This window comes from Boleophthalmus pectinirostris, unplaced genomic scaffold (genome assembly GCF_026225935.1).
Source record: "Boleophthalmus pectinirostris isolate CB_2022bp ecotype Guang Dong unplaced genomic scaffold, ASM2622593v1 HiC_scaffold_11, whole genome shotgun sequence".
Lineage (NCBI taxonomy): Eukaryota > Metazoa > Chordata > Actinopteri > Gobiiformes > Gobiidae > Boleophthalmus > Boleophthalmus pectinirostris.
In genome coordinates, this window is record NW_026570994.1 from 4,742,913 (window position 1) to 4,766,120 (window position 23,208).

The 23,208-nt window shown below is 40.0% G+C and overlaps 1 protein-coding gene across 1 annotated transcript in view; it reads right to left on the reverse strand.

Annotated features, from left to right (window-relative positions):
* Positions 1-23,208, reverse strand: part of LOC129412617 (microtubule-associated protein 2-like) — a 134,254-nt gene that overhangs the window by 62,218 nt on the left and 48,828 nt on the right. The window contains exon 2 of the mRNA XM_055166714.1: positions 11,646-11,725. The gene's annotated coding sequence lies outside the window, so the exon portion shown is untranslated. The remainder of the gene's footprint in view (positions 1-11,645; positions 11,726-23,208) is intronic.

Genomic DNA, 23,208 nt, shown 5'->3' on the forward strand with positions numbered 1-23,208 from the left:
CTACCTCCCCCTCCTCCTCCTCCTCTCATCCTCTTCTCTCCTGTTTCCTCATCTATAATTCACATAGACAGACCCCCTCCCTCCTCTGCTTTTGCACTCTCACTTTCCCTCTATCCCTCCCTCCTCTCTCCTTCTTACTCTCTCTCACTTCCCCCTCTCTCTGTCCCTTTCTCTCTCTCTCTCTCTATCACTGTCAATCAACCCCTCTGTCTCTGTCTCTCACTCTTCCGTTCATTCTCTCTCCCTGGCTCCTTTTGTCTCTCACTCCCTCTCTCTGTCTGTCCCTTTGTCTCTCTATTTCTATCTGTGTCCCTCTCACTCTATTCTTCTCTCTGTTTGTACTTTTATTCTTTCTCTATATCCACTCTCTATCTATCTATCTATCTATCTATCTATCTATCTATCTATCTATCTATCTATCTATCTATCTATCTATCTATCTTTCTTTCCCTCTATCTCGTTCTCTCTCTCCCAGTTTCTTATCCCCCCATGTCTCTCTTTCTCTCTCTCCATCTCTCCATCCCTCTGTCTCTCATTCTCTCTCTGTCTCTCATTCTCTACCTCTCTCTCTCCTTTTCCCTGTCTGCCCCTTTCTCTTTGTATCTCTCTCCCTCCACTCTTCATCTCTCTCTCCCTCTGTCTCTCGTTCTCTCTCCCTCCCCCTCTGTCTCTCTCTTTCTTACTCCCTCCGTCTCTCTCCCTGTCTGCCACTTTCTCTCTCTCTCTCTCTCCCTCCACTCTTCATCTCTCCCTCCCTCTGTCTCTCTTTCTCTCTCTCTCCACCCTGTTTATCTCTCTCTCCCTCTGTCTCTCTTTCTCTCCCTCCACTCTTCATCTCTCTCTCCCTCTGTCTCTCATTCTCTCTCCCTCCCCCTCTGTCTCTCTCTCTCTTCATCTCTCCCTCCCTCTGTCTCTCTTTCTCTCTGTCCCTACTCTCTCTTCACTCTCTCTCCCTCCGTCTCTCTCTCTCTCTCTCTCTCACCCTCTTCATCTCTCTCCCTGTCTCTCTCTCTCTCATCTCTCTCTCTCCCTCTGTCTCTCTTTCTCTCCTCTCCTCCCTCTGTCTCTCTCTCTCTCATCTCTCCCCTCCCTCTGTCTCTCTTTCTCTCTGTCCCTACTCTCCCTTCACTCTCTCTCCCTCCGTCTCTCTCTTTCTCTCTCTCTCTCTCCACCCTCTTCATCTCTCTCCCTGTCTCTCTCTCTTCATCTCTCTCTCTCCCTCTGTCTCTCTTTCTCTCTCTCCCTCTGTATCTCTCTCTCTCCATCTCTCTTTAACCCTCCCTACTCTCTCTTCATCTTTCTCTCCCTCTGTCTCTCTTTTGTGCTTTCCCTCCCTCCCTCTCTCCCTGTCTGTCCCTTTATCTGTCTCTCTCTCTCTCCCTTGTCTCTCAATCTGTCCATCTCCCTTTTTCACAGCCCCTCCTCTCTCCTCCTCCTCTCATCTTCCTCCCTCTCCTCCTCCTCTCTCTTTCCCTCAGGCCAGCGCACGCCCCCCACGTGCACACACACACACACACACACACACACACACACACACACACACACACACACACACACACACACACACACACACACACACACACACTCACTCATGTTTAATAGATCAAAGTCAGGACCGGTCAGAGTGAAGGAGACAAGAGGACGTTCACACTTTTTCAAGGCAATTCATAAAAAACTACAAATATGGCCGAAATGAATCATGGATGTAGCTAAGGTGATGCAGGACTGGACCAGGACTGGACCAGGACTGGACCAGGACTGGACCAGGACTGGACCAGGACTGGACCAGGACTGGACAGGACTGGACAGGACTGGACCAGGACTGGACCAGGACTGAACCAGGACTGTGTGTCGGGACGGGCCCGGAGGTGCGCCCGCATAGACTGTTGGTTGATCAGGACTGAGACCGGGACCAGACCAGGCCTGAAACCTGGTTCAGTTCTGGATTAGACCCGGTTTAGTCCTGTTTTAGTCCTGATTCAGTCCGTAAGCGGTACAAAAGTCTGGCATCGCAGTTTAAGTCACGTAAATAGGAAACTGTTGTTATCCGTCTTTTTCCATTTTTCATTTAAACACAAAATTAATTTAAACACGAATACTGAAAAAAACAAATTGTTTTTTGTTTTTTTTTACTTTGGTTTTGGAGACAAATAATGAAAAAAATTTTAGTTTTTTAAAATTTCTTATTTTTGGTTTTATTTTGAAAAACGAATGAACGAATGATACACGTCTTCTAAAAGTCTACTAAGTCCACTGAGTTTGTGCAAAATTAATATGAAAAACACATATTTTACTCTTCAAAACTGTGAAAATGTCAACACAACTGTAGCTCTGTGACAAAATAATTTAGTAAAATATACCTCAAAATACTCTTGGCGATATATCGATACAGCAGCCCATGATAACCCACGATATCAATACTGTATCATCCAAAGCTGCTGGAAAGTACTTGCATATTACATTGTTATTATGATCTGGGTTGCCTCTCCACAGATCAGATCAATTTTGCTGAATATTTTATGGTTTTGTTTCTTTCTACCATGTTTCTACCAGGGTATAACATTGTTCCTGATCAAATCATCAAACACATGAGTTTTAGCTTTACTCCCTCTTTAAGTTTAAAGCTGTGCCCCTGGACAACACCTGCACCGGCCCATCCCCAGAGTCCAGGTGCAGGCAGGTCCTCAGGGCGACAGGTGCTGTCCTCTCTCTTCAGTACACTCTGTGTCAGTGTGAATCATGGACTAGTACGCGCATACTTACACACCTACATGTTATGACACAGCCGCGTGAAATGTACGCCTGCTGGCTCTGCTTTTACTCCACAAGCCCAAAAGGAGAAGTAGTAGTAGTAGTACAAAGTAAGTTAAGTAGATGCACTAATAGCATATATATAAATATAATAGCATATATAAAAGTGAAATAGAAGGAGTATAAGTACCTAATAGTAAAAATAGCAGTGGTAGATGTAAGCAGTATCACCATGACAAGCAGAAGTTAGAAATAGTAGTAGTATTTTGCTGTGTTATATGGAGTATGCGAGTGAGCAGCAGACCAGTAAAAATGTGCAGATTTCATCTCACGCTAAATGAAAAGTAATTGGTCAATAAAAGTGTCCATCACGTTTTACTGCGGCGCTTGTGGTTACATGGGCACGTGGGAGTAAAACTACAGTATAATGTTCACGATTACAATATGTGTATATATCTGCAGCCATAAAAATACTACCAGTTTTATGGAACCACATATGAACAGCTTTTGAATGCAACGACAGAGTTTTTTTTTTTTGTCATTCAAACAAAAAAACAAGTTTCTAAAAGCCTGTAGCATACATTTTTACATCTGAAAACAAAATAGAAACAGTGATCCAAAGTTATTCTTCACTCACATTTTGTTTGTTTTTTTATTATTCACCACGAGCTGTTTACAACTGTCAAAGACCAGAGGGAAGTTTGGTCTTCAGGGTAAAGCTAACAACAACTAGCATGCTAACAGCATTCCTGGAGGACAAAAAATGCTTTACAATTAGACGCAGACACTACACAACTGACTTATTTTGACCTCAAGAGCTGCTTATACAACTGAACACCAAACATAGTTTCATGTTTGGGCCAGTGTACGTTATATGGTAGTGTTGTAGTCAGGACCGCAATAATCGAGACCAAGACCAGTCCGAGACCACAGGGTCCTGACCAAAACCTCTGGGGGTCAAGATCGAGACTTTTAAAGGCTGAAGCCGAGACAAGACTGAGACCACAGCCCATCGAGACCAAACTGAGACCATCTTTGTCATGTTGGACATTTGTTTGTATTTTACAGTTATTTTGGCACATATATATCAATGTTTTTTATAAATCTATCTCTGTCCATGCGCCTTCAAGACCGAGACAAGACCGAGTCCAAGCGCCTTCAAGACCGAGACAAGTCTGAGTCCAAGTGCCTTCAAAACCAAGACAAGACTGAGTCCAAGCACTTTTAAGACCAAGACAAGACCACACCCAAGTGCCTTCAAGACAGCGACAAGACCGAGTCCATGTGCCTTCTAGACTGACACAAGACCGAGTCCAAGCGCCTTCAAGACTGAGACAAGTCTGAGTCCAAGTGCCTTCAAAACCAAGACAAGACTAAGTCCAAGCGCCTTCAAGACAGAGACAAGACCGAGTCTAAGTGCCTTCAAAACCAAGACAAGACCGAACCCAAGCACCTTCAAAACTGAGACAAGACCGAGTCCAAGCGCCTTCTAGACTGAGACAAGACCGAACCCAAGCTTCAGTCCAAACAAGGTTGAGTCCGAGACGAGACCAAGACCATAAAAAAATGATCTTAAAGCTGGTCTCGAGACCAGGATTGGTCTTGAGTTCTAACACTACCATATGGTAATAGCTACGTTCAAATAACTCACATTTTACTTGATTTGAGTAGATTCAACAAGTTAAAAAGGAAAAAAAATCTGTAGATCTTTTTAACTGAAGCCAGACAGGCTTGCTTTAATTTATTTCCAGCTGAATGTTTGAGTTGTTGTATGTCTTAATCTTTAGTGTAACATGATGAATTTCTTATTTTAATTGCAAAAAGTCATGTTCCGAACAGAAATGTACTCCCATATAGGGCTGAGAAAAGTGTCGAAAATCAGATACTAATCGATACTAAAAACTAGTATCGAAACTAGATACTACCTGGACCACCTTCGGGAGTACACAGATATAAGACCACATGGAAATATAAAAGAAAGTACTTTGATTTACTGTTGAAAATGACATTCTACTGACTAAATAAAGAGTGTTTTTTGAATTCATATCAAGATCAAGTTTGAAATTTTAATATCATGACAACACTAGTCCCATCAAGATCATATTTTATTCATTCAAGCGATTTCTGAATTAGACTTTTTGTAGAGTACAGTATATTCTTAGTTGCAGCTGAGGTTCAGAGTTGACAAACAGCCCCAAACATGGTAATCGGGGACAGGCGTGACCCCGCGAACAGAGGACATCCACGGGGAAAGAGAGGCCCCAGGAAGTGACAGCTCTCTCCCCAGACACGGTGCGCGCTGGAGGGGACGGAGACAGCGGCGTGGGAGGGGGTAGTCTGGAGGTGACAGGAGCCCAGCAGTCCCAGTAAAAACACACACACGTACGTGAAATTATTGCATTTTTAGTAGGTCAAAGCAATTCTGAGTCTTTCCAGTAACTCAAACTGAAAAGAAGAATTTGCGAGGAAAGAATTCAAGCAAACCTATTACACAAAATCGACTTTATAGAGCTTGTAACCGCGATATTTTTGTTGTTCCCCTTATTTTTAATCGCTTATTTTCAAGACGCCACGTTGCTGATCAAATGTTTTTACTGCTGGTACACGCCCACTTCTCCGTGCATACTTCGTTCTCCAGTTTTTAATTGGCGATAAACGAAGGATTTAGCAGCGTTTCGGAGTCATTTCGGAGATTCAGACTCTTTGTTGTGATGGCATTTACGGCTACGTCAGCTCCTATTGGACACCACAGTTTTCTAACGCGGACTTCTTTCTTTTATTAAGTTGTTTTAGATGAATATTGCGATTTAAAACGTGCAATTTAGAGGATCATAACTGTGTAGACGACGCAAGCGCGATAGGTCTTCGTTGGCATTTCTCAACAACATTTAAAGATGTCGTATCAAAGGTTTGACAAAGTGGTAGCCCTGACTCACTCAGACACAACCGTACAGCAGGGCATCGATCCCGCTCACAGTTCACTGAGTTCATAGCATCAGCAAACAAACCATCGCAGACAGTTGACAGATTTTCAGACATTGACAAAAAAAAACAAAAAAAAAAAAACGCCAATGAGACCCACACATTTGTAATCACATATTTAATGCTATTAACATTTCATTTCAATTTATATAGCACTTTTTTTGGACACTCAAAGACGCTTCACGAAGCATCAATCGATCACTCCTCACAAAGAATATCTGTATCAAATTTGGTCAATATCGATACAGGAAGCAATATACCATCCACCCCTAGAAGCCATTAGAGCATGGAAGCATGGTTCAGACAACTTATGTTCGGTCTCGGGTCGGACTCGGACACATCTGCGCGTCAGCTGTTTCCTGTCTACAGTAAAATCACTCGCTCTGAGACTCTCAAAAGATCAGAGCTCTGCACTTCTGGTTTAGATACAAGTCAAAACTGTGTTATTATTATCTGTGAAATGTGGTGTAAAACTTCAGATACATGATTTTTAAAGCATAAAAGACTAGAGATAAAGTCCACAGGAAGTAGAGTCACTATCACTAATCTGCAGCTTCACCTCGATCCGTGCGCTGTGTGGATGGAAACAGACACACGTGAGGAACTACTCTTGCCTTTTTACTTTTACATAACGCCTCAAACTGGATTAACAGCACTGTTTTGTGGACTGGATGTCATTATTTGCAGATTACAATTTCTTTGGATAATGTGGATGAGACGCTGCAGTTTAAATTTAACACTTTACGAGAGGTGAAGAATCAAGTCGTCTTATTATTTTTGCTCTATCCAGAGTTTGTATTTTGCGTCTATGTGTCCGTTAGAGGAACACAAACAATATACTACGTGTCATTAGTAGGCTTATGAAAATAGTGTGATTTTAACTGTGTCGAGTTCGGTCAGGTTTGAACACAAATATCTTAATGCCTATAGGGTTTGGGTCGGATTTGATAACTGATCTGTCAGACGTGGGTTGGGCTTGCACAGAAAAATCTGGCCCGATCCACACTCTAGCAGCCACAGACTGACAGAAGAGAGGCTTCCAGTCTGCACCATTGGCAATTCTAACCGTCACCAACTTGGCAATGTGGATGAAGAGTCTTCCTAAGGACACAACAGTAGTTTCCATAGATAATCCCAGCGGTCTCCCATCCAAGTACTAACCAGGCCCTGTCCGTCCAACAAGATTGGGCATTACTGGGACTATTAACAAGAAAAAAAGTCAAACTAAATCCCCTTATTCTTGATGTGAAAGTGCCTCTTAGCAGTGAATTTGTGAGCTACTTTCCAAAAAAGAAAAAAAGAAAAAAAAAACCCAAGGTTGCTAGAAGAAGCAGACTTGGCAACTCTGATCCAAACTAATGTAATCAATATGTCTTCATTAGTCTTTCAACGCACGTATTCATACATTTTTTAGTAGTTTTACAATTTTGTCATGATTTAGTCACTTGATAGGCCTATTTAGGTAACCATCAACTTTTCTTACATAAGTGTATTGCCCAAGAACACAACAAAAACTCTGATCTAAACCAGTGTAATCAATGCTTTCATTAGTCTTTAAAAGCTCATATTCATACTTTTTTTTCATAGTTTTATGATTTTGTCATTATTTAGTCAGTTGATAGGCCTATTCAGGGAACCATCAAGGTTACCATGAGTTACATACACGATGGAATAGAATTTGTTTCATCAGAGTTTGAATTTTATATGCTGTTGAACTTCTTACTTTGAACTTTTTAACTCTGAAAAAACATGTTTGAATCAATTGCTTCTGCCTTGACATCTTGGATCTTTGGTGCGAATTTTTTCACTGCGAATTTCACACTGAATTTTGACAGTCGAATCTCAAGGCTTGAAAAAATGTGCTGAATATTTAAAAGGTGAAATTTTATTTTGAATTTGAACGGGAGGAGCTTGGAGTAAGAGCTGCTGTTCCTTCACATTGACAGTAGTAGTTGAGGTGGCTCAGGCATCTGTTCCGGATTCCTCCTGGACGCCTTCCTCGCGAGGTATTCCGTGCATGTCCCACCAGTGAAAAGCCCCGGAGAACGCCTGACCCGGGAACACCTTAGGGTCCCCCCGGAAGAGCTGGAGGAAGTGTCTGTGGAGAGGGAAGTTTGGGACTTCCTGCTCAGACTAAATGCAACCGCGACCCAGCCCCAGATAAAGTGGAAGAAAATGGATGGATGAATTGGAAACATATTAAACAAGTATACTTACTAAAACTAAAATTCAGAATAAAAAAGTGAGAAATTGAACGGCATTAAAAATGTAAAACCTAATGGAACAAATGATCTTCCATAATACACACACTCCTCTTTTCTTACATAAATAGGTGAAGTCATTGCCCAAACAAACACACAACAACAGCATGGTCCGAACTTTCAAACCGGCGGTCACACTTTGTCAAGGCACTTCGTCCGCGCAGCTCCCACCTGCTCGGTCTTCATCACGGAAAACAAACTCGTCGACGGCCAGCTCTGCCCGTGCCCTCCGGTGTCACTCCCACTCACCACACTGCCAACCGCGAACTGCTAAATGCGAACCGCCAACGTCCACATGCCAAAACTGTGACTCTATTAGCGCGATTGGCCTTGGCCGCACAATACAAACAACGCGTCACACTTAGAAGACGTGACGCTGTGGGTGAACTCTGCGGTCGGCAGGATGGATAATAATAAAGTCTAGACGGAGCAAGTCGCAAAGGTCAAAGACAACTGCCCAGGGCCATCACAACATTCATTAGCGAGTAGCCTATGTACAGTAGAATGTGAACAATACTTATTAACTCCTGTGGGGCGAAGTAAACACTGGAAGACTTATGCATATAACGAATTTACATGACATAGTATTCCAGATTCAAATATAACTTACTGATAACAATTCTAATGCTGATTTATTCTTAACTACAGTGATGGATTTTAACAAAGTAAAAGTAGTAATGTAGTGTACTTAAGTAAATATGTAGGTCTGCCTGTCTGTACTTTACTAGAGTACATTTTTAGGTCAATACTTTTGACTTTTACTTCACTCAGTGGCGAAGTTAGCAATCTGGGGGCCCTAGATGAACTTGAGTATGGGGCCCTAACAAAAAAAAAAAAAAAAAAGTGTAATTTTCAACATTAAATCATAGTACTTTCTGTTTTTTTTGTTTTTGTTTTGTTATTTGTTGTTTTAATATATTTATTGTTCTTGAGACACGCACATCTCTATTTCAATTATGGTGGATTGGAAACTTGTCTTATTAGTTTGGTCATCTACTAGATAACCAGAATTTCAAAGTAGTTTTATTTCTTTATTAGTACAATTACATTTTTTGTTTACATCCATTACATATGATTATTATTATTTTACTTATGATTATTGTTTAAAAGTAAACTACTCTCATTTAACATCATATTGCAAGAAAATGTAATTGCTCTGAGGCCTCTGTCATTAGTGGCACTGAGGGCAATTGGTTGGGGGCCCCTCCAGGTTTGGGGGCCCTAAGCAGCCGCCTACTTTTGCCTAATGGTAGCGCCGCCTCTGACTTCACTACATCTGAGAGCAGGTATGTGTAGGCCTACTTTCTACTCTACTATGATTCTGAACAGGATTGAAAAGTAAAAGTTTTTTTTTTTTTAATGATTGTTTGTGACCTGCTGAAAAGGATGAGGGGTTATTTTAATCAATTTCATAATCTGAACAAACAAAAATATACAAAAAAATAAAAATAAAATCAGCACAAATCTGTATCAAAATAACTACAAGTCTTATAAGATAAAGGATTTTGCACAGTTTGATATCTTTAAGTACATTTTAAACAGGTCATTTAATACTTTTACTAGGGAAAATTTCTTTCATGAGATACTTTTACTTTCACTTGAGTATTTTTTTTTGGCTCTGGTATCTGTAATTTAACTTACATATTTACAAAATTGAGTATTTCTTCCACCACTGCTTATTTACAAAAACAATTTCTAAGGCTACCTAAAAGGAATCTCTATGATCTGACAAGTCAGATAAGTTTAATGCCATACTGTGGAACATCTCCATGGAGACCCTCTACCAGAGAAGTTGCATATTGCTCCTTCAAGGCATGGGTAGGTGTAGCCTGGTCATTATAAAGTTTATCAGTGAAACAAAATGGTCTAGTGAGAACAACAACTGTGTAATTTGGACTTGCTCTTGCTCACAGTATGGTTGCTAGGTAACAGTTATGGAATTATCTCTACGTATGTCATATCTGCTGTTTGTGTCCAAGCAGAAAGTACAATTATAAACATGAAAAAAAGTTGGAAAAAACAAGGCAAGATTTAAATTTTTTTGGGAAAATCGTAAAGGTCCTAATTAGTCAAAATTAAGTCTTGTGAGCTTTAAGTCATGTTGTGATGTTGTTTCCTCCTCAAAAACAGACCTGGAGTTGTGTTTTGTTTCATTCACACATGTTTGAATAATCCTTTATTATTAGTTTGTCTACATCTCCAAAGCTCAAAATGCTCTGTCCCACCTTATGATGTCATGAAGTGTGCTGGTGATAATTGATCTTATCTTGGTTTGTTTTGCAGAACCAAAAACCACTCAATTTCTGATTTTCTTTTTTTAAAATTCAAACTGTTAATGAAACTTAACTAGTTGCATTAACAGTTTGAATACAGTGGGTTTTTTTGTTGAAAAATGTGTTAAATTCATTCTACTCAAAATCTGAAACACTTCAAACTGGAAATCATAATGCCGTGGTTTCCACAGAGCACAAATTAATAGTTCATAAGCATTCTACACTGATCTCTCGACCTTCTTATGAATGTAATGTTTTATATTACGTTTTGATATTCAAACAGCTAATTGTATTTGAAAGTGATTGAGTAATGTGTTGTTTTATTACTTTTGCAGCCAGCTGGATTGCAACATTGAAAGTATGTAATTAAGTTTGCAAGAATATCACTATTATAGACATTAAGTTTAATCATGTATTCTAGATATAAACCAATTCAATGGTAACGCCATGACATTTATGCATACATTTAGTACATATTAATACTGCCTGCACATCATAAGTTCAATATAAAATGGTCACATCATTTTATTTAAAGTTTTCAGTGTGAAAAAGTCAAGCTCAAATCATATACATTAATAATGACTCCATTACCTAATTCAAATGTGAAAAAGCTACACAATTATATATAGAGCTTGTGAAAAAGTTACGCTCAAAAAACATACATTAATCATTAATCTTTTATGTGAATTTATTTTGAAACCAAAGCATTATTTTATTGCATGCAACCACTTTCCATATTTTTTTTTATTCAATTCAATTCTATTCAAGTTTATTTATGTCACACATTTAAAACAACTTCAGCTGACTGAAGTGTTTCACATGCAAGTCCACAAAACAGAAGAAACAGTTACATACATAAATATATACAGATAACATGTGAAAACTACAACTACTACGCAAATCCAGTGACCGTTTCGGTTTTTCTTTTCAGTGTAGTAGTTTCCACGTTAACAGCTCCTTTTACCTTTAGTTCAGTAGAGATTGGCAACTCCAGGTCTGACATAATCCATATCATTCTAGTGAAGATATATGAAGTTTAAAAACACAGTAGAGCACTTCCTGTATTATGAATTCATGACATCACAAGGGGGAACAGAGTCTTGTCAGTTTGAGAGAAGAACTCAGCCTAAATATGCAGGATTTGTGTGTTAAACATGCGTGAATGAAACAAAACACAACTAGAGATGTGTTTGTGATGAAGAAACATTATAACATAGATCAGAAAACAACATAATATGGGCCCTTTAAATAAAATGATGTGACTACAGTATGTTTTAGTGAAATGAACAGTCTATGCGACGCACTTTAAGCCAAAAAGTGTCAGCAGTGAAACACAAACCGCCTGCGTCATTGCATTATGTCATAAAACAGCTCTTACCTGCGCAAACAAACTGCTAATCCAGCTTGGTTTCCTTGAGGCGTTCAACTTTCGGCGGCGGACGTCTTCGGGAGCAGGGTCTGGATGGAGAGAGAGAGAGAGAAAAGAAGAAGAAAAAAAAAAAACAAACGTCAACAAATGAGCTACGTTTGCATCGTCGCTCACGTCCACAACAACGCGCAGCAATGCCGGCATAGACCCGTAGCATTGCAGCACCCCCAGCAGCACCCGCCGGCCCCTCCCCTCCCCTCGCCGCCGCTCTGCAAGGGGGAAGAAGTGACGAAGAGGAGGAGGTGGTAGCGGCGGTGGTGGGGAGGGGGGGTCGTTACTTGCATCACAATTGAAACGGATACCTCTTCCAATAAAGCGTTCGATCTTTTCACATCAAAACGTGCTATGAACTGTGAGGAAAATACAATGACGCGAGGTTTTGGTGATTAAACGGCGAACGGTGCTGTCCCCCAAAAGCAAAGCAATGTGGCGGTGTGGCGGAGGGGCTCATTTGCAGGCACGGGCCGGTCGCGGTTGGAGACAAAAGCGGTGGGGGTCTCGGAAAGGGGGGAGGAGGAGGAGGAGGTGTGGGCAGGAGGGCTCTGAGGGGGGGGGTTCCAGACAGACAGGCGAGGGGAGCGCTGCTGCAGAGGCCAGAACAGCACCAACTATGACGATGCTGATTCTAGAAAACGACAACGTGCAGGTCAGGTTCAGATTTTGAGGAAAAATCTATAGCGATGCATTGTTATTATGATTTGAGAGAAGTAAACAAAACTGTGGATACGCTTCTTTTTCCTCTTAAAATGCCTTGACAAGACTTAACCCAAAGAACGAAGATTTAAAAGTGCTTGGAACTGTAATTTCTTCATGTAATCTGCACTGAAATGGAGCAAATGATCATGGTCTATGTAGTTCTCTCTGATTTTTTTAGCTCATGGTTCACTATTAATGTAGATTCCTAGGACCTGGCTAGCCTGATTCCTCAGACGGTTTCACTTCGTAGAAACTGTGTGACCTCGCAGTGTTAGAATTCGTTAGCTCGACAATAGGCAGGTATTTTTTATCATTTAACCAATCGCTGCTATTTGGTCGTGACGTATGTAACGCGCCAGTAATGGGGCTAACTGGTATATTACAGTATTTTCCGGGCTATTAGGCGCTCTGGATTATAAGACGCACTGTCATTAAATGGTCTATTTTTGAACGTTTTTCACAAATAAACCGTACCGGACGTTAAAGGAAACAACAGTTGGATGGGTCAGTGGGACTTTGTTTGGCGCGTTCACGGTGACTCTGGGCTTTGTTCAGTTGTGGCGTGTAGGGAGGGTGCTGTCTGGGACCAACGGATTGTCGGCGTGTTCGCAGTGACTCAGTTGTTCAGTTGTGGCTAGAAAAGGCACATTGCACTCGCTTTTTTGGTTCGTTCCTCTGTTCCATTTCTTGTTTGCGCGGTCGCTGTCTGCTCCGTGTGTTTTTGCGTGTGCTGCGGTTGGTGTGTCTTTGTAGTTTACTGAAGTCGTGCTGGGACACCTGAGTGGATTCATGTATAGGGCTCTGGATTGTGGGGCGCAGTCGTTTTTGAAGGGGTTAGAGGCTTAAGAGCGCGTCTAATAGCCCGGAAAATATGGTAAGCTTTTCCCAAATCCCGTAGGAAGAAGAGCAATAACATCTTTCCCCTTGATAAAATTCACCAAACATTCTCTTTGTTCTGGCTTTAAATCCTCGATCTCAGGAATCATTGACAACACAGAATGTATGTCTCTTCTCTGATTGGCTGGAGCCCGAACTCTCAATTCCGGGGTTTTTGCGAACCGTCTAGTGTATTTTGATTCCTGATCTAGTCGCAGGAGAGAAATGAAATTGAGTGGAGGCACTAGGTGACGCCAGCCTGGTTAGAACCTGGCATCCTCACATGTGGACATACGTACAGGTTAGTGATGTAACAATATCCGATATTCAAACGCAACTTTTTCCTTTTAAAATGCCTTGACAAGACTTTGGTTCTGTCATAAACCTAAGAATTAAGATGCTTAAAAATGCTTAAAAATGATGGTTCTGATTATTAGTTGTATTACTTTTCATGTATTCTGCATTGTAGTGGAGCAAAGGATCATGGTATATGTAGTTCACTCAGTTTTTTTTTAGCTGTTACTGCACTAAAGCAATGAATTTAAGCAAAGAGTCTTGTAGTAGCAGTTTAACTCCACAGTTTGCCACTATAGCTGTGAGGGCTGTGTGGCTTTAGCTTGACTCACGTGTCTAAGATGAAAACGAAAAGATTCAATGTCCAAACTTACAGAATATTGGTTATGAGGTTTAATTAACAATGCAGATTCCATAAATGAAGATTGCACAATATATCCGGTTCACACGGTCAAAAAACACCCTACAGCTTCCACACAAAGAATAATCAGACCACATAAGACACCTGGCTATGGCTCCACCCCCAAGGCTCCACCCCCAAACACCTTGAACCAAATGTAGATCAAAAATGTCCGTAACAAGTCTTATAAGTCGATATATTGTGATGGTCCACTGTATTATTGTGAGACTTTTGACGATACGATACCTCAATATTTCAGTTATTGTCACATCCCTAGTAAATGTCCAACACATTTTGGGTTGTTCTGGGACTTAATAAATTGTTTTTACAAATCATTATTCCAATAAAGCCAATAAACCCATGCAAAAGTTTGAGTTCTAGGAGGTTGCAAAGAGACTTGTAATTCGATATATTGCAATGGTCCACGGTATTATTGTGAGATCTTTGACGATATTTCAGTGTTTGTTACATCCCTAATAATGGACAAAACTAAATATGAGCTGACAAAAGAATACAAGACTCACACTTCAGAACATGTTTGCGCAGATCTAAACTACAGGGTTAGCAGTTTTTTGTGCAGACTAAGACCGGAGATTTTATTGTTTGTGGAGGAAATTATGGTGTTTCGAAAAATTACAGCCTTTGTGATTTGCTAATTATGGCTGACCTGGCTCACCCCAGATTGATGTGTTTGTCACTCCGGAATGACTTCTACACATTTTTCAATCTGGAAAGGCTCTTGCTGAAAGAGATCGTTAAAATAAAGGAATGTCGTGGCGAATATTTGAATCTGATTGGTCAAAGCGTCACAAGAGCGGAACAAGCCAAAATATCAAACTTTTGTTACATCCAGGTGAAAACGAAAATAGGTTGAAGAATTTCTGCCATGTTTGTTTTGGTTCACTTTGGCTTTTCACCACCAAAATCACGCCAACCAGCTGCAGAGCCCAACTGAACCAACAGGAGCCAGGCCGAGATGGATTATGGTGAATTTGTAAACTCACAAACATCACAAGAATCCATTCCAATCCAAGAATCAATTCATTGTTATTTTGATTCAGGTAAGATTAATCTTGCAGCCTTGATTAACGATAACCTTGGGCAGAAAATTGGACTGTTGCAAGATCTGTGAGTTCATAAACTCAAGAGAATTCATCTTGAGGTGATCTCGCTGTACGGTGTTAAGTGGTTGGCCTAAATCACAGAGCTTCTATGGCAGGCAACTAATAATCGAAGAGTGACGGTGGACTCTTCTAATCGAACAGTCATGGAGGACTCTTAGAAGTACCTGGGAACTGTGTTTGATTCCTCCCTAAGGTTTGATAAGAACACTGAGCAAATGTTCAAACAAGGACAGCAGTGGGTTTACTTGATGCGGAAGCTCAGCTCTTTTAATGTGTCGTCTAACATTTTAAATAATTTTTATCGAAAGTTTGCTGACTTTTTCTTTTATTTGTTGGTTTTATGGGTGAAAGACGAGAACAGTCTGAACCAGAAAGTAAAAGTGTGTGACAAAACCAGTGGTGTTCAGATGGAGGATTTGGCCTCTGTGTGGCGACATCGGGTGCTCCAAAAGACTAAGGCCATACTGAGCCAGCCTGACCGTGTACTGCCCTCACAGTTTGTGCAAATGCCTTTTGGGAAGCGATGTGTCTAGCCAGGCTGGTGCCACCTAGTGCCTCTGCTCAATTTAATTTCTCTCCAGTGATTAGGTCTGGAATCAGAATACACTAGACGGTTCGCAAAAACCCAAGAAGTGCAACTTCGGGCACCAGCCAATCAGCAAAGAGTCATATATTCAGTGTTGTCAAGGATTTAAAGCCAGAACAAAGAGAATGTTTGGTGAATTTGATCAAGGGGAAAGACGTTATTGCGCATTATATATGTCATAACCAAATAGCAGAGATTGGTTAAATGATAAAAAGTACCTGCCTAACGTCGAGCGAATGAATTGTAACACTGCGAGGTCAGACGGTTTTTATGAAGTGAACCGAAGTGAAACCAGCTGATGAATCAGGCTAGTGATTGGCTAAAAAGATGGATAATATATAAAACTCAATTTAGAAAGATAGATTTAACAATCTGGTGTCGTGGCCCAGGTTAGATTAGCGGCACCAGCTAAACAAACAAATGAACTATGGTGAAAAATGTAACAATATAATATCAAACGGTACAACAGTGTCAGAGTTTTTCTGTTGAATACAGCAGCTCTGTGTCTGTAGTAACAGACTTGCTCTCGCTGGATTTGTAAAGCTTTGCACATTATTATTGGCCTGCTCAGTCTGCAGGCTTTTTCACACACACATTTCACCTTACTGTGATTCACCACACTTGTCAAAATGCTTCTATTGCTAATGCTGCATTTATTAAAAAAAAAACTATATAAACAAAAATATGCAATAACACACTGAAAAATTGTAGGCAAAACAATACAATTTAGATTCTCTTTTAAAGCTGCATTGTGTAACTTTTTATCAGAGACATTTCTCCATGGAGATGTTACTGCTTTAGAATGTTTCACAGTATGGTATTAAAACTTTCTATCTTCATGGAGACCAAGCTGGACCAAGTTACAAGTCAGATCTGTGGAAAGGCGACCCTGCTCACAGTCAGAATGATGTTTTTCTAGATATTTTTGAGCTATAAAACCACTTGCAATTGATTAAATGTAAAGTAGAGTTGTTTAATGTCATACTGTGGAACATTCCAGACAAAGCAATGCCATTTCCATAGAAACAAGCAGGTGAAAAGTTACATAGTGTACCTTTAAACTAAAAAGCAAAGTTGTGCGATTCAGATTCGTGCTTCTCTAAGTCGGTCGTCTTCCCTGATTGCCAGCGCGGGATTGAACAGCGGTCAGGAGCCAAGTGCTTAGTTCAGGGTCACATGGAAGTACCTCTTAAGGAAGGCTAAATGAATCCCTCGGAAAACCATGTCAGGCCACTGTGGTTTGTCAAGAAGAGACATCAAAAAGTAGTTGTACAAAAATGATAGGAAAAAGCCATTAATCTTGGACGTTTTATTTTAGCCAGTCATTATTAAGCCAAATAAGAGGATCCCGAAGAAGTATCATTAACCTGTCAGCGTAGAGAAAGCAAATGAGTTATGTGCAAAAAATTCAACATTATAATTATTATTTTATGGAGATTTATAGTTGGGCATAATATAATAATAGCATAGCACTAAAAGGGCTGTATCAGATTTTTTTTACCTGATTTTTCCCATGTATTTGAGCAAAATGTGTCTTGCCCCAGTACTATATATTATATAAGCAGCTTTTGAGGTCGCAATAAGTCTAATTATAAAGCATTTAATTGATTTATAGGGGTCTAAACTACAGGGTTAGCAGCACAAAAAGACCACATTAATCGATTGATCTTTCATTCTTGATTTGAATGAAACTTTGCAGACTTTTCAGTCACCTCCAAACCTGATTAGAAGTCCGTGGAGAGCAGCCACTAGCATGTAATCTCTATGTGGGCTCTGGTGCCAAGAGCAGGGGCCGGTTGAAGCTAGCACCCATCTGCCAGACAGCAGCTCAGAGGAGTGGGTTAGAATGTCTGTATGGTGCAATGGTGCGGGGCATATGCTGGGACTTATGATAGACATATACTGGAAATCTGTCATAATTTAATGCCATTTAAATTTTATTTAAATTTTATATTTTAATTTATTTTATTTAAATTTTATTATTAAAATTTTATTTTATTTTATTATTTATTTATTTTATTTTAATTTTAATATTTATTTAATTTTCATTTTTCATGGCCAACGCCGATACCGATTATTTAAAATCCAGAGCGACCAATAACCGATAAACTCTCCTGATATTTTTCGACCAATACGTTGAACTAATTTTGATTATTTTCACCAACTTATGTCATTTTGTTTCACGACAAACTCGCCTGCGGCCACGTTTTACCACAAATCTTCAACATTTAGATACCCACCCACTACTTCTATGAGGTATTAATAACACATTTACAGCATATTTAGATCATCATGTTACCTTTAATTGTTTTGAAAATGAAAATGATGATGTTTCACAATGTTCACTTTCGTTTTTGGCACCCTCACTTTGCTCCCCCTTCAGAGCGCTTTTACAGCACAATCAGGTTTTGCCTCAAGTTTGTGAAGTTGTAGTGTATTGTTTTATTATTGTTTAATTTTATTTTTATTAATTATTATTTTATTTTTATTTCATTATTTTTATTTTATTTATTTATTTTATTTATGTTTTTATTTTATTTTTATTTATTTGATAGGGACAGTGCATACACCATTTTCCAGTTATGTCATCTATGTATTCCACTGTGGTGCATTAAATTGATCTAACTTGCATTCAGAGGCGGCACTACCATTAGACAAAAGTAAATGACTGCCTAGGGCCCCCAAACCTGGATGGGCCCCTAACCAACTGCTCTCATTGCCACTAATGGCTGAGGCCTCAGAGCACTTAGATTTTCTCTCAATATAACATTAAATGAGAGTAGTTTACTTTTCAACAATAATCATAAGAAAAATAATAATAATCATATGTCATGGATGTAAACAAAAATGTACTAGAAAAAAATAAAACTACTTTCAGTTCTGGTTATCTAGTAGGCGACCAAACTAATAAAACAAGTTTCCAATCCACCATAATTCAAGTAAATAGAGATGTGCATGTCAGACAATAGATATATTAAAAAACCACAGCAAAACAAAGTGAGGGCCCCAAACTCAAGTTCACCTAGGGCCCCCAAATTGTTAACTCCGCCACTGCAAGTTGCCGTTACTGAATTATACAAGTTTTTAGTACCAAAAGTACATTGAAATACATGTAAAAGGGCTTGCCACTCCACTGATCTCAGCTGGGACTTATTACATAACAAGTGTTGTGCTTGTTTCTCCTTGTTAGACAAATGTACTATAATAGGATTGTCTGTGGGATTAGCCTCACGCAGCTACACTTCGCCGTGTCATCTGCCTGCTCCATTCATTTTCCTTGTCCTTACAACACCAGGTAATCTGAATTAGAGATCGATCGATACGGGGGTTTTCATAGCCAACGATACCGATTATTTAGAATCCAGAGCGACCAATGACTGATAAGTTCTCCAGATATGGTGAACCGATTTTGATTATTTTCGCCAAATTATGTCATTTTGATTTAGAACAAACTCACCTACAGCCTCTTTTGACCACAAATCTTCAAGCGGTCAAGTTTTGAAAAGTTCTCTTTTCGCATTTAAGTATTCATAGAAAGCTTAGTGTGCAGCCAAAATATCTCAGTTATGAATCACCTCCATGTTCCATTCTGAGCGCACTTGAATCTCACCAGCTCTGCCCCAAAAAGTGCTGTGTGGTCTCCAGCCGGGTTTCACTGAGGAGGCAGATCTTCCACTAGACTCTGGACTCTGCACAATATGAGCCATGCCCATGCACGTACACGAACATAAGAGCTGGTGTCATCTCTCGAAACAGTCTGGGTCAACAAATAGTTACAAATGCAGTTAAAGGCACACTAGAGTTAGACCAATATTTTGCTTGGCTGATATATCAATTGGGCGATATACTGAGTGGATGTTTGGTCTTTTTAGCGTTCAGTTATCAGCCATAAATCTCCAGAAGTGGCTGATATTTTGTTTGGCCCAACCAGCAGTCTAAATATGCATGAAAAACGTATGCGTAAAAGCTAAATTTATTTGAACATTTTAGTCCAAAGAGGGTACAGCAAAAATATGACTACACTGGACTATACACAGTTTGTAGAAAAAGAAGATTGTAGATGAGTTTGTACAAAATTTTACTTCGATCATTTGGGAAAACAATCTAAATCGGCTCTACTACTGCTACTACTACTGCAGCCTGAAGTGACCCAAATCTGATTTTTTCGCCCCTGTGGGACCTGTATCTGATCTTTTAATGACAGTCTCAATGACACAGCTCCGAGTTTTTCCAATGCGACCCAGGCCACTTGGATGTGTGCTCCTAAAACCGATACTTGACATGGGACTTCAGTCTGAACGGCCAGGTCACATTCATCCCACCTACACGTCAAGCTCAGAGTCTCGTCAATGGAGGGAAAGTGAGGTTAGCGGGTTTATTAATATTTGAGGTGAATGTTTCGCTGTGTTCAGGCCAAATTGGAGGGGTCTTATCGGAACCAGACAGTTTCTGAAATGATTGTCAAAGAAATGGTCGAGTGTGGCTACAAGCGGTCCTGACTCCAATGTCAACAAAAAAATACAGAGTCTGCGAGCCAAATACAAGGAGGCTAAAGGCTCAAACAAACAAAGCGGCCGTGGACGTGTGGCCTGTCCATTTTACGAAGAACTCTCCTGTATTTTGAGAGACAAGCCCAGCGTTTAGGCGACTACAGGTCCTTCATGTCCTCCAGTGCAGTGGTGATCCTACAATGATCGAGACCCCCTCCTGGTGCCCAAAGGAAACTGAGGGGCACCAGTTTCTTTTGGGCAAACAAACAAAAAAACACACTATGTAACCTGCTAATCATCACAGAGCAGTCATTGCTTTGCCTAGAATATTCCACAGTATGACATTCAACTTTTTCATAAGCAGGGGACGCCACCACGCCAATTTACAGGTCAGATCTCTGGACAGGCAATACAAGTTTTTCAGCAATAAAAACAGTATAGTTCAAAAAATACAAGATAGATTTATTGCTGTACTGTGGAACATTCTATGCAACACAATAACAACTCCATGAAGACAAGCCAGACTCTATGTGTTAGCCATATCGAAACATCTTATTACATTTGCTCAATGTTTTTTTTTTGTTTTTTTAGTTTTGTTTTTTGGAGTGTGTGCTTCCCAGATAGGTTTAAATAGAGCTAGATTTGAGAAACCTATGCTAAAATACTGTCAGAACTTTTTATGTTCCTGTACATTTGAGTGTTTGGCATTGTAATTATTCTGAAGCTAACTGATGCTAATGTTGTTGTTTTTCCGTTAGCCGCTCTTAAGGACCTGGAGGTCAGAGGTCGGCGGAGGCTCTAGACAAAAGAAGCTAATCCTCTCAGCAGCTCTCGGACGTGGAGAGGAGAGCGCTGTCAGGACAACGTGTACGACAACGCTGGGCTAAATACGTCACACGGTTAGCTCATAATAGCCACAGACCGTGTTAGCGTGTTAGCCAGTTTCACGTTACATGACTAAGGTAAAAAAGGTGAGTGCTAGTTAGTAAAATCTATACTGTTTACAGGTGTTCTACGTAACTTTTCTGGTTAGGGGTCCGTCACCTTCTTGTTTCTATGGAGATGTCATTGCTCTGTTTGAAATGTTCCACAGTATGACATTAAACAGCTCTACTTTACATTTATTCAATTACAGGTGGTTTTACAGCTCAAAAATACCTAGATAAACACACATTCAGACAGTGAGCGGGGTTGTCTTTCCACAGATCTGACCTGTAATTGGAGGATACGATGACGTCACACACAGCGAGTGTGTTTACTAGGGGTGTACAAAAATACTGAAATATCAATATATCGTATCGTTTAATGTGATGATACAGTATCGATATTGGGGACTGCTGTATCTATATATATCACCAAGAGTACTTTTTGTCATATTTTACTAAAATATTTTGTTACAGTGCTATAGTTTTGTTGCTTGTTTAGTGGAAGGAAACTCATTTATGCAACACATTTGACATTTTCACTGTTTTGATGATTAATAGGTTTGTTTTTCATATGAACTTTGCATAAGAAGTGGTTTAACAAAGACTTTTAGTATCACAGACATGATTTAGACTTTATTTTTTATTGAACTGTATCGAATCGATTTGAAATATATTGAATCGAATCGAAAGTGCACTATTGAGGTATGTATCGTATCGGCAACTTTTTATTGATACACAAGCCCTAGTGTTTACAGAAGTCCCCTAAATGCTGGACTTGTCTCCCAAAATACAGTCCAGTTCTTGGTAAAATGGACAGGTTACACGTCCACGGCCGTTTCACTTGTTTGAGTCTTTAGCCTCCTTGTATTTGGCTCGCAGGCTCTTTATTTTTTTGTTGACATTGGAGCCAGGACCGTCTGTAGCTGCGCTTGGACATTTTTTTGGCAATCATTTAAAAAACTGCCCAGTTCTGATAAGATTTGGCCTGGATCCCCCCAAAATATTAATAAACTTGCTGACCTCACTTTCCCTCCATTGACGAGACTCTGAGCCTGACGTGTAGGTGGGATGAATGTGACCTGACCCTTCAGACTGAAGTCGCATATCAAAAGATCAGATATGTATTTTAGGAGCACATATCCAAATGGCCTGGGTCACATTTGAAAACATTGGATCTGTGTCATTCAGACTGTCATTAAAAGATAAGATACAGGTCGCATAGGGGCCAAAAAATCGGATTTGGGTCACTTAAGTATGCAGTCTGAAAGTAACCATAAAATCGCCATGGGAGATGACGTAGACTCTTACAGTTAACCGTAACAGAGCCCTGGGAGAGATCACTAGATTACTCAAACATGCATGGATGTCGTCTAAAACCTCTTCGGGCATGTTTTGATGAGGTTATGGCATTATACCATGGCAGAAAGCTGAAAAATGTAAAATAAAAATACTCAAAGCTGCTGTGTAACCAATCTTCAACAATTAAAACAAAGCAATGAATGGTGAAATGTCACTACAAAGAGACATAAAATTACTCGAAATGCATAAATCTATCTTTGTAAACGTCTGTGTAGAGGAACAGTAGACTGTGTGAGCACGAGCCAGCTGCTGTCAGTAGAGTCACAGTCAGTTGAGAGACGCGAAAACTGCTCTGAGTGCTAAGAAAATGAACAAGTCACAGCTGCCAAGAGCCGACCACACACACTTATACTGTTCATTCACGAAATACTACAATATGTCAGTGTCATCTCATACAAGGGACAGAAATACTCCATCATTTGGTAGCTTCAACACTATTACTACATCTTCACAATTTGGGATAAATTGACAAACGAATACGAGAATCACATTTCAGAACATGTTTGTACAGATTTAAACTACAGGGTTAGCAGTTTTTTGGGCAGAATAAGAAAGGAGATTTTGTTGTTTGTGGAGGAAATAGGGTTGTTGAGTATCCAAATTTTAATACTGTTAAACCTTGTCAGGATTTTACGGGGTATACCATATTACCATATTACCAAAATGTTTTAGTATGACTTTGGTAAGCTACAAAGCCACACTGCTATACGCTGCAGGTCATACACTATATGCTATATGCGCTATGCTATGCGTATGACCTG